General features: G+C 44.3%; 1 long non-coding RNA gene across 1 annotated transcript; it reads left to right on the top strand.

Annotated features, from left to right (window-relative positions):
* Positions 1-1,843: 1,843 nt before the first annotated feature.
* On the top strand, positions 1,844-14,754 carry LOC136398084 (uncharacterized). Its single transcript, XR_010749984.1, has 4 exons — positions 1,844-1,933; positions 10,999-11,096; positions 12,060-12,163; positions 14,604-14,754. It is a non-coding gene; the product is annotated as an uncharacterized lncRNA (long non-coding RNA).
* Positions 14,755-15,803: the final 1,049 nt, after the last annotated feature.

Here is a 15,803-nt window from a genome sequence, read left to right as displayed (position 1 = left end):
ACCTTAGTTGTTCATTGATTGCTTTCTCATATGTGCCTTGACCAGGGGGCTATAGCAGAGTGAGTGACCCCTTGCTCAAGCCAGCAACCTTGGGCTCAAGCTGGTGAGCCATGCTCAAACCAGATGAGCCTGCACTCAAGCTGGCGACCTTGGGGTTTTGAACCTGGGTCCTTTACGTCCCAGTTCTATGCTCTATCCACTGCGCCACCACTTGGTTAGGCCCATTAACTTTTTCTTCACTGTTGTAACCCTGGCACCCACTGTAGTGACGACTGTCCTGTACTCAGTGCTGAAGAGATGGCTGTTGAATGAATGATGTTGATGGTGGCAATGCTGAATTTTGAACTCTGACACCCAACACAGGGGAGGAGTCACTGGTTCCTTGAGACAGAAGGTGAAAGACCTGCAGGTGAAGGTCTGCGCGTGTCTTTTGAAAAGGAAGAGAACTTCCTTCTTGCACTTTCTTCCCCTCCCATTCAAACAATGCCCTCAAGCCAGGAGAAGGTATATAAACATACAGATGTGTTTGCACACTCTGCTCTGGGTTGATAATGGCCATATTTCCTGCCTTGTGAAAACTGTCTGACTCTCTGCTGTCAAAGTTCTCTTTGTCTCCAGAATGCAATTCATAACCCTTTCCTTGAGCTCAGGAGGGTGCTCAGGGGCCTCTCCCTCTGTCATCCTTCAGCTCTTTTCCCACAGAAAAGGCAATGAGCATTTCCTTGAAAACTGTGCATAAAGTTAATTGCTTGAGGAGGTAGCTGATTGCCTATAAGTAGGCTTGAGGCTTTTTTTTTGCATCCCCTCATAAAGGAGTCAAGTGAACCAAGAAATGGTTACAATTCACAAAAAGACAGGGGGGAAAAAAAGAGAAGGGAAATAGTTATGAATGTGTGAATTATTACAAAGATGGTCAGCCTCCCTGGCAATGCATATGGGCGTGCACATCCTCACTGTACTGTGCTGCCTGTCCACTTCCGGTCTGTAGCAGCTAGAAGGGCCTTGGGCTTGGCTTCAGGTACAGGTCTAACTCATTACCCAGATGAAGGACCTGTGAATCCACCTACTCTTTTGTGAGAAGACTTCCCCAGCAAGTAGTACTGGTCGAGAGGGCAGGGAGGTGACTGGGAGCAAAGGGGGTGAATTCTGGGCCCTGAAGGTGGAATGGACCTCTTGATTGCTATCACCATCTGCCGGCCCCACTGTTTGCCTGTTAGTTCAGACATCAGCTGCCTCCCACATCTCTATCTAAACAAACGGGAAAGTCAATACATTTAAAACGGGAGGAGAAAGTGTACAGAACACCCCTCCAATTGAAGCCCTTGTTGTTTGTGTCGGTAACTGGCTAGGCATCCCTTTCATGGGATGTTCTCCACAGCCTCGTCCCTTAGACAGTTGAGCAAGCTTGGCTCTACTCTCAATCTCATGATCTATGGAAGTTCAAAGTCCTTCCTTAAGGAAGAGACTTACTCTTTTATGGTCACTCACCGCCTTCTTTCTGTTTTGACTTAAGTCAAAGTGGTTCTAGGAATTAGCATTTACGCACTTCCATGAACAAAAGGACATTCACACTAAGAACATATAAATTTAGAACCCTATCCTGACGATCTGAACGCTCCAGCGAAGTTCAGCGGCTAATCTTGCTACCTTTTATTGTTCACCGACCTCCTCTAATCTTTGTTGCTCCTTCCTTTCTTCCAAGACTGGGCGTGATGGCACCAAATATCCTCCTTGTATCAAATGACAAAGGAACTCAGCTATGCGCACGGACGCAGGCACTAGTAATTAGACAGCACAGTGTGACTCATGTTACACGAGAGGTAAACGCGGGCTTTGGGAGCCCCGAGGAGGAGACTCTAACACTCCATCTGCAGGGCTGCAGTTTCCTGCAGTCGTCCCAGACAATGAGAGGCCTGGAGAGTCTTCCAGGACGGTGGGTGAACAGCAGAGAGACTCAAGCCTGGTGGGTGCTGAATATTATCTGCAGGTTCGTCTGCACGGAGAGGGACAGGGCACTTGCCAGAAGGAGAGGTGCAGGACCGGGGGGCTAGGAGAGGACAGCCCGGGCCGGTGCAGAGATGGACGGGGCAGCAGCAAGCAGGGCAGATGGCTGCAGGAGGCACGCTATGGTCAGAATCGGCTCTGGGCACGGGAGAGCACCTGTTGTAATGCCATGCACGTTGACTCTAGCTTAACAGGAGGGAGCTTTTCATATGTTTCGTCCACTCGCTAGAGCCGGTCTGAAATCTTACGCTGGCTGAGCTTCCAACGGAAGGATTGTTCAGTCAGGTCTTAGGGATTAGTTAATGGGGGAGGCTGGGGAAAGGAAGTGAGTATTGAAAGGACACTCTTTTTTTTTTTTTTTGTATTTTTCCGAAGCTAGAAACAGGGAGAAACAGTCAGACTCCCACATGCGCCCGACCAGGATCCACCCGACACGCCCACCAGGGGGCAACGCTCTGCCCACCAGGGGGCGATGCTCTGCCCCTCCGGGGAGTCGCTCTGCCACGACCAGAGCCACTCTAGCGCCTGGGGCAGAGGCCAAGGAGCTATCCCCAGCGCCCGGGCCATCTTTGCTACAATGGAGCCTTGGCTGCGGGAGGGGAAGAGAGAGACAGAGAGGAAGGAGAGGAGGAAGGGTGGAGAAGCAGTTGGGTGCTTCTTCTGTGTGCCCTGACCGGGAATCAAACCTGGGACTTCTGCACGCTAGGCCGACACTCTACCACGGAGCCAACCGGCCAGGGCTGAAAGGACACTCTTGTAAAAGCCTTAGGAGTTGGGGAAAAAAGTGAAAAATTGCTATATCTCATAAAATGGAAAAGAATGACACTTAGTCTGATCCATATCCATGTATTTATAGGTCTATATCTATCTGTATGTCATATGGAGGATAACTTGATTTTTAGAGCTCGATTATTAATTTTAGATTCCATTACATTCCACATACGTGTATTGAACATCTACCACACTTCGGCCACAGTGTTTAGTACTAGGGTACAAAGATGAGGAGATAGGGTCTCTGTCCTTCAAGACCTTATTGTGGCAAAAACGTTAGAACAAGACTATGGACAAAGTGCTATGGGAACCTTTTAATGAAGTTGCATATGAACGGCTGGCAGATGACTATATAACAGTGTCATGTGTTTGGTCTGGTGGCCCCGGGTGCATTTCTCTGTAATACTTTCATGTGGCAAATGTTCCTGAGGTACCAGTCGCTTGCACAGGCTTTGGAGAGGTAAGAGCGAGCAGGCCAGAGAAAGGCCTGGTCTTCATGTTGTTACTGTGGAATCAGAGAGGATGACAGCAGGCCGGTGAGTGAGCAGACGAGATAGCCCTAGATCAGTGCTGGGAAGCAGGCAGACGGTGATGTCAGGGGCATCTCTGGAGGTGGCCAAGTCCCGGTGAGTGGTTAAGGACAGTTTCTTTGCATTTTTTTAATTTAATCTTTTTTTTTCTTTATTCATTTTTAGAGAGGAGAGAGAGAGGGAGACAGAGAGAGAGAGAAGGGAGGAGGAGCTGGAAGCATCAACTCCTATATGTGCCTTGACCAGGCAAGCCCAGGGTTTCGAACCTGCGACCTCAGCATTTCCAGGTCGACGCATTATCCACTGCGCCACCACAGGTCAGGCAAGGACAGTTTCTTTGTATTTCTTATTGAGTAGTTTAAAAAATGATGAAGTTCCAGAGGAGGCTCTTTCTGGGGGCCAACCTGAGGGTACCGGAGGCATTTTGGGGTTGACAGCAGCCTGCTGGCAGAAGGCAGGACCACAAGAATAAACAGATCCACCCTCTGATGCCCGTGATTCCCTGAATTATGCTTCTATCACAGGGGCAGCATGCTGACTATATGCTTTTACTGTCTAGCTTCCAAGTCTCTGAGAAGCCAAGTAGATGAGGCACAACTTTCGGTTATTAACAGTCCATCACCCTTCTATTGCCGGGCATCAAATTACCGCAAATGTAGTGGCCCAGAATGACATCAGTTTATTATGTCACAGTCCTGTAGGCGAGGAGAGCAGACAGAGCGAGACTGGATTCTCTGCTCAGTGCGCAGCCAGGGTGAAACCGAAGGATGTCAAGGGACCAGCTGGGGCTGTGGTCTCCTTGGGGTCACTTAGTTGTTGGCATAATTAGTTCCTTAAGGGGTAGGACCAAGGCCTCGGTTCTGTTGCTGGCTCTGGTCCAGGGACCAGTCCAGGTTCCATTTCAGTTCTGCGCTATCCAGCTCTTTTCAAAAGCTTCTCACACTTGAACGCTACCTAACGTCAGAGAGAACCAGGTGCTTTCAAGGGCTTACCTGATTAGGTCGGGTCCACCTGGATAAGCTTCCTTTTGCTTTGTTCCAAGTCAACTGGTTAGCAACCTAATCACAAGAGTGGTACCCTATTATATACAACGTTCTGCTTGTACTCAAGGGGATAAGGCTATAAAAAACAAAAACAACAACCCTGCACACGATGAGGCAGAAGTCTTGGGAGCATCTCAGAATTCTGTATACCACATCGGTAAATCTCCAGGCTGGCCTGACAGACCGCCTCACATTTACCTGGCTGGTGAGATATGGTCTTTCTACATTAGTTTTTCTCAAGGGGAAGCCATTCCTGGTTCAAACTGCTAACTTATACCAGTTTCACTGGACACATAGGCTCATAAGGCTAATACTGAGTGTTTACCCTATGCCGGGAATTATATTAAGAGCCTGAAATATATATTAACCTATCTAGTCTTCACAACCACAACCCTATTAAATAAGTACTATACATATCTCCATTTTCCACAGGAGCAAGTCACCCGAGGAGAGACGAGTAGTTTGCCTAAGTTTACACAGTCAGGAAGTGGTAGAAGCAGGTAAGAATTCAGGCAGTTTACCCCTGCAGCGCAGTGTGGCGGAACGTGAGATGCTACAGTCTCTTTCGCCCTCTCGCTGGTCTCAGCAATACTGCATAATTTGAAATTTTACTAAAACTGGCATTTCTAATAACCCCTTGACTCTAGTAACTAGTCAGTGATAGCTTTCACTGACCCAAGACAGCCCAAATAAGATGAAGGTTTGAGCAGCAAAACTACTCTCTGTGTGTATGGGAAAATGATCGTTCCTTTGGATTTTCATGAATAAATCATTGTATTTTTATATATCAACCCTCAGCCTCTGGAGTGTTTCTCAAATAATTCAACAACTCGGCTACCAACATCACATGAAGTTTTTTTAAAACTCTCCTTTACTCAAAGATATTAGATGAGCGAGCAGGGAACAAACAATAACATAGCAAAGGCCACCAGAAGTAACTTCACCAGAAGGTGTGGCTATTACTAGCACTGCTTCCATTCCATCACACAGAAGGATAAAAACGGTCATTCTGAGTTGAGTTCTAAGCTCTTAATCATACACATTTCTATAAAATACTCCTTCAACATCAGAAAGGGGTCATGTAATGATTCATCTTTTGATGAGACAGGAGGAAACGATGTTCTTTCAAGTTTTGGTTTAGAATCTGTTCATCTAACCACTAGACTCCCCCCCCCCCCCCACTCATTGGATAGAGAAATGAGGCAGTGTAGTTTGTGAAATAAGCCCCTCGAAGTAGGTAACATTATTTAAACTAAGAGCAGTGACTCACTCATTCATTGCATATTCATAGCCAGTTCTTTTCTCTTTGACTCGTGAACTTGGCAAGTCTTCTGGCCTTTACAGAGCATGATGTTCACCTGTCTATCACAGCACAATGGTTTATCATGTGCCTTTCACATTGTGCTACCAAATTTTGGTCTGAATTTCTTTTATTTTGCCGGAAGGATATATCCTGCAACAGGAATGCCCTTCAGAGGGAAAGTTGACATTACAAGGTAACACAACATAGCATGACACTGCGTACAACTTGCTGAAGTAAAGAGACAAGATGCATTGCATAATATAGAGCCAGCTCCCAAGGAAAAACACATTTTTACCAAAACAGACCAGAAATTTCTCTGGCCAGTTTATAAGGAACATGATCAGGGTAGGAAACAGGTCTACATATACCACCATGCAATTTTGAAGAATGGCCAACTGTCCGTAGGGCAATAACTGTGAATGTTTTTTATGGATATTGTAAGACAGGCTTATATTACTTGACTTATCATGGTGCAATTATTGATGGCTTATTTAGTGTTACTATGTATGCTGTATTATTGTGATGTGCTAATATAAAATATTTTCTAATGTTTAAGAATATAGTAACTATTCATCCTATCTAATTTTATAACACTAGCTTTAAAATCCCACCTATTTAAGTTTTAATCACTCCAAGTGTGATATCAATATTTTTAGCATTCTTTATTGAACCATGGTTTGTCTGTCTGTCAAATAAAAGGATGGAACTAGACAGGAGAGTCCACCTATTGATCTTTTTGGAAATGGAGGGAATGCATTGTGAGTGGGGCTTTCAGTTCCCACCCTCAATTCTCCAGGGGGTCCGGCTGTATCTTCCTTCTATTGTTCGGCTTCTGGCTCTTTTATAGTGTTTTCAGTTGTATGCAACAGAAAATCCCACTGAAACTAATTGAAGCATAAAAGATAATGTAGTTATATATAGATAACCAAGAAGGTCAGAGAAAGTTGGCTTCAGGTATAGCTTGATCCAGCAGGTTAATGATATTCACCTTAGGGGTTCATTTCTTCATCCTTCATAGAGATCTGCCTCCTGTGCCAGCTTTGACCTCAGGCTAGAAGGTTGATGGTAGCTGCAGTGCAGCTGGGTTGGGGTCCATCCCGCACAAGATACGTGGAGTAAGGGTATTTTCTCAAAGAAAATTTAGGTATATTTTCTCAAGAAAGAGGCAAGTTAGGAGTAATAGATGCCTACCTCAGGATGCATTTAAGGTGCTTTCTAGAAAAGAGTTTCCATGATTAAAGACAAGTTTGAAAGCTTTAGTGATGACCATTCCTAAGACCTTGCTATGTCTTTCTGATTCTACCTTTCTTGCATTTGACTCAGTGTCAATCATCTCAGAATGTTCTAGAATCATAGCTGATCTCATTAAAGCTCAGGAAGGGTTAATAGCTTAAAGCAAAAAGCATTGAATATAATAAATAACATCTCATATGTTCTTGGAATAAGTCCTGGTTGAACATCCCACATTTTTTTTTTTAATTTTTAGAGGAAGGGAGGCAGAGAGACCCCTGCAAATTCTCTGACTGGGGTCCATCCGGCAAGTCCCTATCAGGGGATGCTCTGCGCATCTAGGGCTGCTACTCCTTTGTTCCACAACCAAGCTATTTTAGTATCTGAGGTGAACCCAGGGCCAACTTGCTCAAACCACTTGAGCTATGGCTGCAGGAGGAAGAGAGAGAGAGAGAGAGAGAGAGAGAGAGAAAGAAGGTGAAGGGGAAGAGGTGGAGAAGCAGATGGTCGCTTCTCCTGTGTGCCCTGACTGGGAATCGAACCCAGGATTTCCACACGCCAGGCTTACGCTCTACTGCTGAGCCACCCAACTAGGGCTGCATTCCACAATTTGCATGAACTCAGAGGCTAATGTGTAATTATTTAAATGAGAATTTTCTTTTTAAAAGAGAAATAATTTTTGGAGGGTTAACATAGCCAATTGCCATTTGGTGAGTGGAGCCAGTTATTGCCTTAAGTCAAACTTTATTACAGGTATCACTGAAGGAAAAGAAATCATTCTACCTAATAAGAAGGGACATTGAAGGCCTGGGCATTCTGTCTATCCAAGCCTGGTTCCTGAAATAAACTCCCTCCCTGCCTGGGTGGGGGGATTAGCTGGTACCATTCCTGTCACCATGACATCAAGCAGGGCTTAAGAGCTAATCCCACACTTGAAAGTTTGGGGACCCATCTCCAGGGGAAAGCACTGTGAAGTCAGACATCTGAGTCACAGAGAAGGCAATCAATAAATATTCACCAGCTACCTGCTTTGTCTAAGGGTATAGTGAAGGGGCCAGGTTGGGTAGTCAGGGGAGCTACTTTATATATAGATGATTACTCAGTCATAAAAGAAAGGAATGAAATTTTGCCATTTGCAGCAACATAGATGGACCTAGAGCGTATTATGCTAAATGAAATAAGTCAGACAGAGAAAGACAAATACCACATGGTTTCACTTATATGGGGATTCTAAACCACAAAATAAACAAAACAGAAACAGACTCAGATACAGAGAGCAAATTGATGGATACCAGATGGGAGGAGGGTTAGAGGGATGTGTGTAAAAGAGGAAGGGATTAAGAAGTACAAATTACCACTTACAAATATAGCCACGGGGACGTAAAATACAGCATTATAGGAAATACAGTCAATAATATTATAATCGCTATATATGGTGTCAGATTGATACTATACTTATGGGGCTGATCACTTTGTGAGATATATTAATGTCTAATCACTATGTTGTACACCTGAGACTAATATAATATTGTATGTCAACTGTAATTGAAAAGAAAAAGTATTGGAAAGCCACTGTCTTCTTTCAAAGCTCCCTGCTTTTTCTCTGTGCATTCCCTTTGTAAGGGCTTCCTCTCCTCCACTCATCCTGCCACCAACTGGAATTCCTGTTTCTAAATATTCCTAAAATAATTCCTAAATGTAGCACTTGCCGCTAATGGCTTCTCTGGTCTGTTTCCCTCACCGGGGCAATTAACCCTCCGTTTTCTTCTGTATAAAGTAGGAATAATAACCCTTCATCAGAGTGACAGATAAGGCTAAAATTAGAAGTGCTACGTATGTGACCGGCATTCAGTAAATATCCACTACTTTTAGGTTGTAAATACAGACCCTGCACAAAAGTGAAAACTGAGGCTAAAGAGTTTGCAACCTGAGCAACGGTGAAGTCTTGCCTCAGCGTTTGCCGTAGCCACCATCCATAACTGTAACTGAAGAAACAAATTCCTTAGTACCTCAGTGAACCGTCAGTTTAGCCATGTCACTGATCAGTAACCACTTGGGATTGACACTACCTCACAGATAGACTCCAGCACTCCCAGGCTTGCTCAGTGCCTGCCAGATATCTGCTTTGCTCACGTGGAATATTTTCTTTGCAATATGGATCCCGCTGAGAGGAAAAAGATCATCTTTTCTTTGGATGTGTTGAAGCAGAGCCTGGATGGCCGTTGCTCAGGAATATTAGAGAGGATCCCGGGAATGGTGGCAATATTATGGCAACATTAGATGTGACATCCAATAAGGTCTCTTTGAAGTTTATGATTTTAGGCACCTGGATAGTTAATTTTTCCTTCTTTTTTTTTTTTTTAAACAGCTTTATTGAAGAATACTTTACATACCATAACATTCTCTAAGCATACAATTGAATGATTTTTAGGGAATGTACACAGTTGTGCAACCATCACAACAGTCCAGTTTTAGAATAATTCCATCTCTCCACAAAGATCCCGCCTGCCTATCTGTAGACCATCCCCACACCCAGCTTCCTGGTTCTGTATGTTGTATGATGAAACACTCTTCAGTGATAGAAACCAATGAACCACTGATACATGCCACAACATGGATGAACATGAACACATGCTAAGTGAAAGAAGGCAGGTGCAAAAGACCACATCTTGTACAATTCCATTTTCATGAAATGTCCAAAAGAGGCAAATCTAGAGACAAAAAATAATAAATTTTTCTTTCTTTTGAAAAAAATGCTTTTTCTTTTTAAAAAACATTTTATTTATTTATTTTAGAGAAGGGAAGAGGGGGACAGAGAGAGAGAGAAAGAAGGGGGAGGGGAGGAGCTGGAAGCATCAACTCCCATATGTGCCTTGACCAGGCAAGCCCAGGGTTTTGAACCGGCGACCTCAGTATTTCAGGTCAATGCTTTACCCACTGCACCACCACAGGTCAAGCCATTTTATTTTTCTATACTTAGATGAATGACTTAATCCTAATTTCTTGGGTTTCTATTTAGTCTCTATTTTATTTAACACCATTAAGAGAAGGTAACACATGAGGTAATAATAAGAGAATATTTGTGTTATGAAACCCTTGGAAGCAACATTGAAAATGAATCTAAGATTTCATTCTGGCATGTGAATGATTCAGATGCCTAAGCAGTACATATATACCAAATATATTTCCATTTTTCTCCAGAATATTACCAAGCCCTCATAGGGATGACAATTGAATAATTTCAGCTTTTTTTGACTGGGACCAAATTTGCCATAGTCAAAAATAAAAACTAAGAATGAAAGTTTGTTTCTCTTCTTCTTTTTCTTTCTTTACACCAAGATGGAAGCTGGCGATTGAAAGAAAATGTATGTAAAACTTGGAACACTGTCTCTGATATTCCACTGTGGTGAACTCCCTCCAGTTATGGAACGTTCCATAGTATCTGCTTCCTGGTGCTGCAAGTTCCCACTTACAGACAAGGCGGGCTTATTTGTACCCACCTGTTTCAACACCTTTACTCCTTCCCATTTCCAACCATGGTACCCAAGCAGAAACAAAGGCTAATGACTGTGCTTGCTTCTTGGCAGTTTTATGGATGTGATTTAACGTTAATGTACTCTCTCCTTGCCTGCCCAGTGTAGGAAGACAGAATGCTAAACTTGCAATGCTTTACTCTTTGGGACTGAGTACTTGGGCTCTACTTAAACAAGGAAGGGTTAGAACCGGGAGGTAAAGAGATTAGAGTTTAAATCCTTGCTCTGTGCTTCCTGGCCGTAGAAGCAGACGTGATTGTGCCTCAGCTTTCTCTTTTATAGGAAGGGGGTGATAGTACAGACTTCTCTGCATGTCTGCGGGATTCAAATAAGATCATTATTTTAAAGCCTTTGTTGTATAGTAGGCACTCAATAATCATTAGCTTCCTGTCTTGTTTGCTTCTTTATTTCAACTTTATCCTATTGATGGAAATGGGAATGATCAGCCACAGTTAAGTGAATAGGAGTCTGACTCTGATATATAATTTCGAGGTGCAGAGCCAACCTTGGATAAAATTGGAGAGCCATTGACATATGTCTTCAGGTTGGCCACCTGTGACTTCTCTTCTCTGCTTTTTCTCTAGGGTGCCTGGATACCTGTGTATTTCTCCCATCTCTTATCAATCCTGTTTCTAGAAAGTATACATGAGTATATTTATTCCAAACCAAGTGCATAGGATTGGTAAGTATAAACATATATTTGGGGATAGAGATTTAATTCAAGCTAATGAACCACTTTGTGGATATTGGGCAACAACCAGGTTGGTGGTTGATTTACACACCTGCATTTCTTATTTATTTAGCAAATATACACAGAGCTCCTTCTCACCACCAAATTGTGGAGGTTTAGAATACAGGACTGATCACTGCCCTAGAGGGTCTCTCAGTCTTGAAGGACACAGCTACGCAAATGTAAATAATAACAGAACACTTACTATATTCAGGCACTGTTCTGTGTGTTTACATATAGTCATTCATTTACTCATGGAAACAACCTTATTTGTTGTTTACTATTATCTGCTTCAGTTTCAGGGAAGGGAACTGAGGCTCTGAGGAGTTAAATATCCTAGCCACGGTCACACAGGGAGTCAATGTGGCGATTTATTATTTTTTTTTTGGTTCTTCCGAGCTCTTGTTCCTTACCACTTAACTGCTTCATTATACACAAGACAGTGTGGTGACCACTTCGAAGACTATAATCAATCACGCAGACAAAGCCTATGGGTGATTTATGTGAGAAAGTAGCAGGAACGGGAAAAGTTACAAATATCCACCGGTAGCAAAATACTTCTGTTAATTGTGGGATAGCTATTTGATGAAATGTTTGCAACCATTAAAAAAGATAGGGGTGTAACACTAAAATTCAAGAGCAAAAAGGAGGGCACAAAACAATTTACATATTATTCTAATTTTTTTAAAAAATGTACTCGTGTGAGGCACTTAGTAACAGCACAAATACAGTGCACCCCTAGCACTGGAGGTGTTTCCAGTTTAGGAGGAGACAGACATCTCCGTAATGGATTTCCAGGTTCCATGTAGAGGTCCATGCATGGGGCAGTGTACCCAAGGGCTGTGGGCTTTGCTGGGCAGCGGGAGGGACCAGGAGCAGTGACAGAGAACACCAGCCTTGCTCCTCTCTCTCTAGAACTTCGTCTTCAGAGTTTTACTCTGTTCCAGTTTGCCTAAGAAAGAATGATGGAAAGTCAAAGCACATCTGTCTTCTTCCAATTCCTCTCCAGCCGCCTCCTAGTAAAAGTTCACCTGTGACCCCTACTTCCAGTTTCCCCACCCAGAGGTCCCAAGGGTCCCCTGTGATGTGTGGTTATAATCCAGGAGCTCCCATGGTGTCCAGGATGGTCGAGGAATTGCAGCTCCAACCCTGGTTTCTGGCCCCAAGCTCTCTTTGGCTGGGACTCCGTCTGGAGCTGGAGCTGGAGCTGGCCCTCCCATAGCTGGCTCATCTTCATTAGCATCTTCATTTTAAAGAAGGGAAGGTCTCGCTTCAAGCAGGTGACGGAGGGTCTGCTGAGTTTCTACAGACGGTTACACCTCCAGTGGTTAATATGGTTCTTGGCACGCACATTCCATTAATAGTTGCGGCTTTGAGTCGCAGAGCCAACAAGCGGCAGGTCTGAGACCACAGTCCACATCTCCATGATCCCAAAGCCTTTTCCTGCTGTGCCAAACTCCTCAGCCCGGGTTCTCGCTCAGCACAAGGTCTTTTCCTGCACGGTCTTCCTCCCCGGCTGCGATTACTCCGGGGCAGAAGTAAGGGCCTTCGCCTGGACCACCCCTCTGACTCTCAGCAGTGCGCCCTGGCCTCCAGATCAAAGAGTTCGGGAGCATGCCCGGGGGAGTGGGGTGCCCTGTGCATGTTTGCAGGAACACTTTCACACTGTGTACCCGGGATGGTAATCTTTCGTCCTTCCTCTGCCTTTCTGAGAAGCCTATCAAAGAACTCCGGGCCCTTTCCTTGTCCTTTTATCACTCTCTGGAACAAAGCTGGGACTTGTGCAACTGCAGGGTTCTTTTCTGTGGGAACAATAATCTCACTTCAATACACGTGGGTGGGTAGATTATAAGTTATAGGCCTGGAGCTCAGTTGTAGAACTAGGGAGGGACTGAGTTAAATAGTTGTATGATTAACAAGCCGCTGCAGTTTTACGGTCTAGAAAGAAAAGTTCGCCGCAAGGATTATCGGTTCAGATGGAGAATGATTCACCCAAAAGTATTCAATGGTTTGGGAGGTGGGAGCAGGGGGTGGAGGGTGGGGGGGGGGGGCAGGAGCATGAACAATTTAACGGCTCCCCCTACCTTCTGGCAGAGAAAAGAAGAGTATGTTATACACTCAGAGGAGTTTAATCCTCTTCTTTAGAAGTCTTCCTCCTCCTTGTGGGAAAGGTCTCTAAGATTATGGAAAGAATGTGCCATGTAACAGGTATTGCTTCCTATGCCACCTGCGTAGGGCATGAGCAGTGTGTGCTAGACGAAGCAGAGACTTGGAGCTGAGCTGTCCGAGGAGGTGACTTTGAATAGTCACAGCCACACTCTGGGTTTCCGTACGGGCAAACAGGGCTGGATAATCTTTCCGGTGTCCTGTGCGTTCATCCATTCACTGAATGAACACTATCAGAACAGAACAGACTGATGTTGGGCGGCGGGATCCATCAAGAACCCTCTTGTTTTCGCCCTGAGTTCATAACCAATTAAGAAAAAAAAAGACATTGAGGTTATACAGCTGGAGATGAGAATATCATCATTATCATAGATAAACACGACTGAGGTAAAAGGGAACTGAGTAATGGCTTTCCTAATACCAACCTTCAGAGTAAAACTAATTTATTCATATATTCTCTAGCACTGCTGGACCACCACGGGGTCTCCCACCTCTGTGTGTGGGGGGGTGGGGTGGGGATCCTTCTTCAGCACAACTTGCTGCAAGGCGGAGCAATGTCCTGGATCCAGAGATTGACCATGTGACCTGAGTCAGTCCATTGGAAGTCAGGCCCCATACCAGGGGTCCCCAAAGTTTTTACACAGGGGGGCTGTTCACTGTCCCTCAGACTGTTGTAGGGCTGGACTATAAAGAAAACTATGAACAAATCCCTATGCACACTGCACATATCTTATTTTAAAGTAAAAAAACAAAATGGAACAAATACAATATTTAAAATAAAGAACAAGTAAATTTAAATCAACAAACTGACCAGTATTTCAATGGGAACTATGCTCCTCTCACTGACCACCAATGAAAGAGGTGCCCCTTCCGGAAGTGCGGTGGGGGCCGGATAAATGGCCTCAGGGGGCTGCATTTGGCCCACGGGCCGTAGTTTGGGGACCCCTGCCCTATACATTTGTGGGAATCTTGGGGGAAGAGATTTACCTTCTCTGCTGATATGAACCTAGAAGAATATAGGGCTATGACCACTAGCTTCCATCGTGACATCTTGCTTTAGAATATAACTTTCACTAAAGACAATGGGCTGTGTCAAGCTATAGATGCACCCACCACTCAATCCAACTGCCTCCGGTCCCCAAACCAAGCCGAGTTGGCTTTTCCATGGCTTGCAATAAAATAGAGATGATATAGATGATACAAGTTGCATGAGAAAAAGAAAGAGGTCAGTGGACCAAGTGTCAAGTATTTTGCTGATCAATTATCTCTTTATTGTTCTCTCCAAAATTTTAGGTGCCTCAGTGTGCTTCTAATAATTGCCCGAGGAAAAAATCCTGTCTAACAGTTTTAGATTTCTTCATGGGAGATATGTTTATTGAGAATAAAGAATAGCTTCAACCTAATGACAAGATGTTATTCAAGGTCTAAAATGGAAAAAAACAACAACTATGAACAACAAAAAAAGGTACATTAAAGATATTTAAAAGCCAGGCAATAAAAACAAAAGTCTTGTTGAAAATTCTGTGCCCAGTGGAAAAAAATAAATGTCAATTGCTTGATTCCTTAGAGTAGACTTTATCATTCACATAGCTGTTTAATTATATCTTCTAGTCTCTGTCTCTCTCTGGGTAATGCACTCTTTTGGGGGGGGTGTAGTTTTAATTGTAGATGGTGCAAAGGAGAGGAAAGAGTGCAGAACTGAGGAGTAGCTCAGGGTTGCCTTCGGTGGTCCTCAGGCTCTGGTCAACAGTGGTGTCCTCCTTCCTCCATTCTGGAAGGAAGGAAGAAAGGAAGGGAGGGAGAGAGGGAGGGAAGGAGGGAGGAAGGAGAGAAGGAAGGGAGGGAGGGAGGGAGGGAGGGAGGAAGGAAAGAAGGGAGGGAAGGAGGGAGGGAGGGAGGAAGGGAGGGAGGTAGGGAGGGAGGAAAGGAGGGAGGGAGGGAGGGAGGAAGGAAGTCAAGAATTATCAAAGGCATCATCCAAAAACCTAACTGTCACTACAACCTTAGGAGTTAAGTTTTGTCACTTCAATTCGAGAAGAGAGAACACTGAGGCTCAGGGAGGGCGACAGTTATAATTAATCTTCCGTCAGCGCCTCATACATCATAGGTGCTTTTCTCAGTGCCTGTATGGATTCGCCTATTTACATCTCACAGCAACCCCAAGAGGTAGGCAGCATTATCCTCAGTCCATGGAAGAGGAAAAAGAAACACAAGGAGGTGAAATAACTTATCCAAGCTCGCATCACCTGTGTCAGAACCGCGATTCAAACCCCGGTGGTCTCCCTCCAGGGTCCATGCTGTTCACCCTTATAGGCTAAGCCTTAGCCTCTAAGGGGCCCGTGCAGGTCGATTCGCCCAGAGTTCCAAGGCAAATTAGCGGCTGTGGTAGTTGTGGTTCTTTACTGCTAACAACATGATTAAATCTAGCTATTTTAAGAAGAAAAGGCCCATTGAAAGATGGAGATAGTTCCCACAATGGATGAAGAGGTTGAA

This window comes from Saccopteryx leptura, chromosome 3, assembly GCF_036850995.1.
Source record: "Saccopteryx leptura isolate mSacLep1 chromosome 3, mSacLep1_pri_phased_curated, whole genome shotgun sequence".
In the NCBI taxonomy this organism is placed as follows: Eukaryota; Metazoa; Chordata; class Mammalia; order Chiroptera; family Emballonuridae; genus Saccopteryx; species Saccopteryx leptura.
Note: the sequence above shows the minus strand (reverse complement) of the source record. Positions and strands in the feature narration are given on the sequence as shown.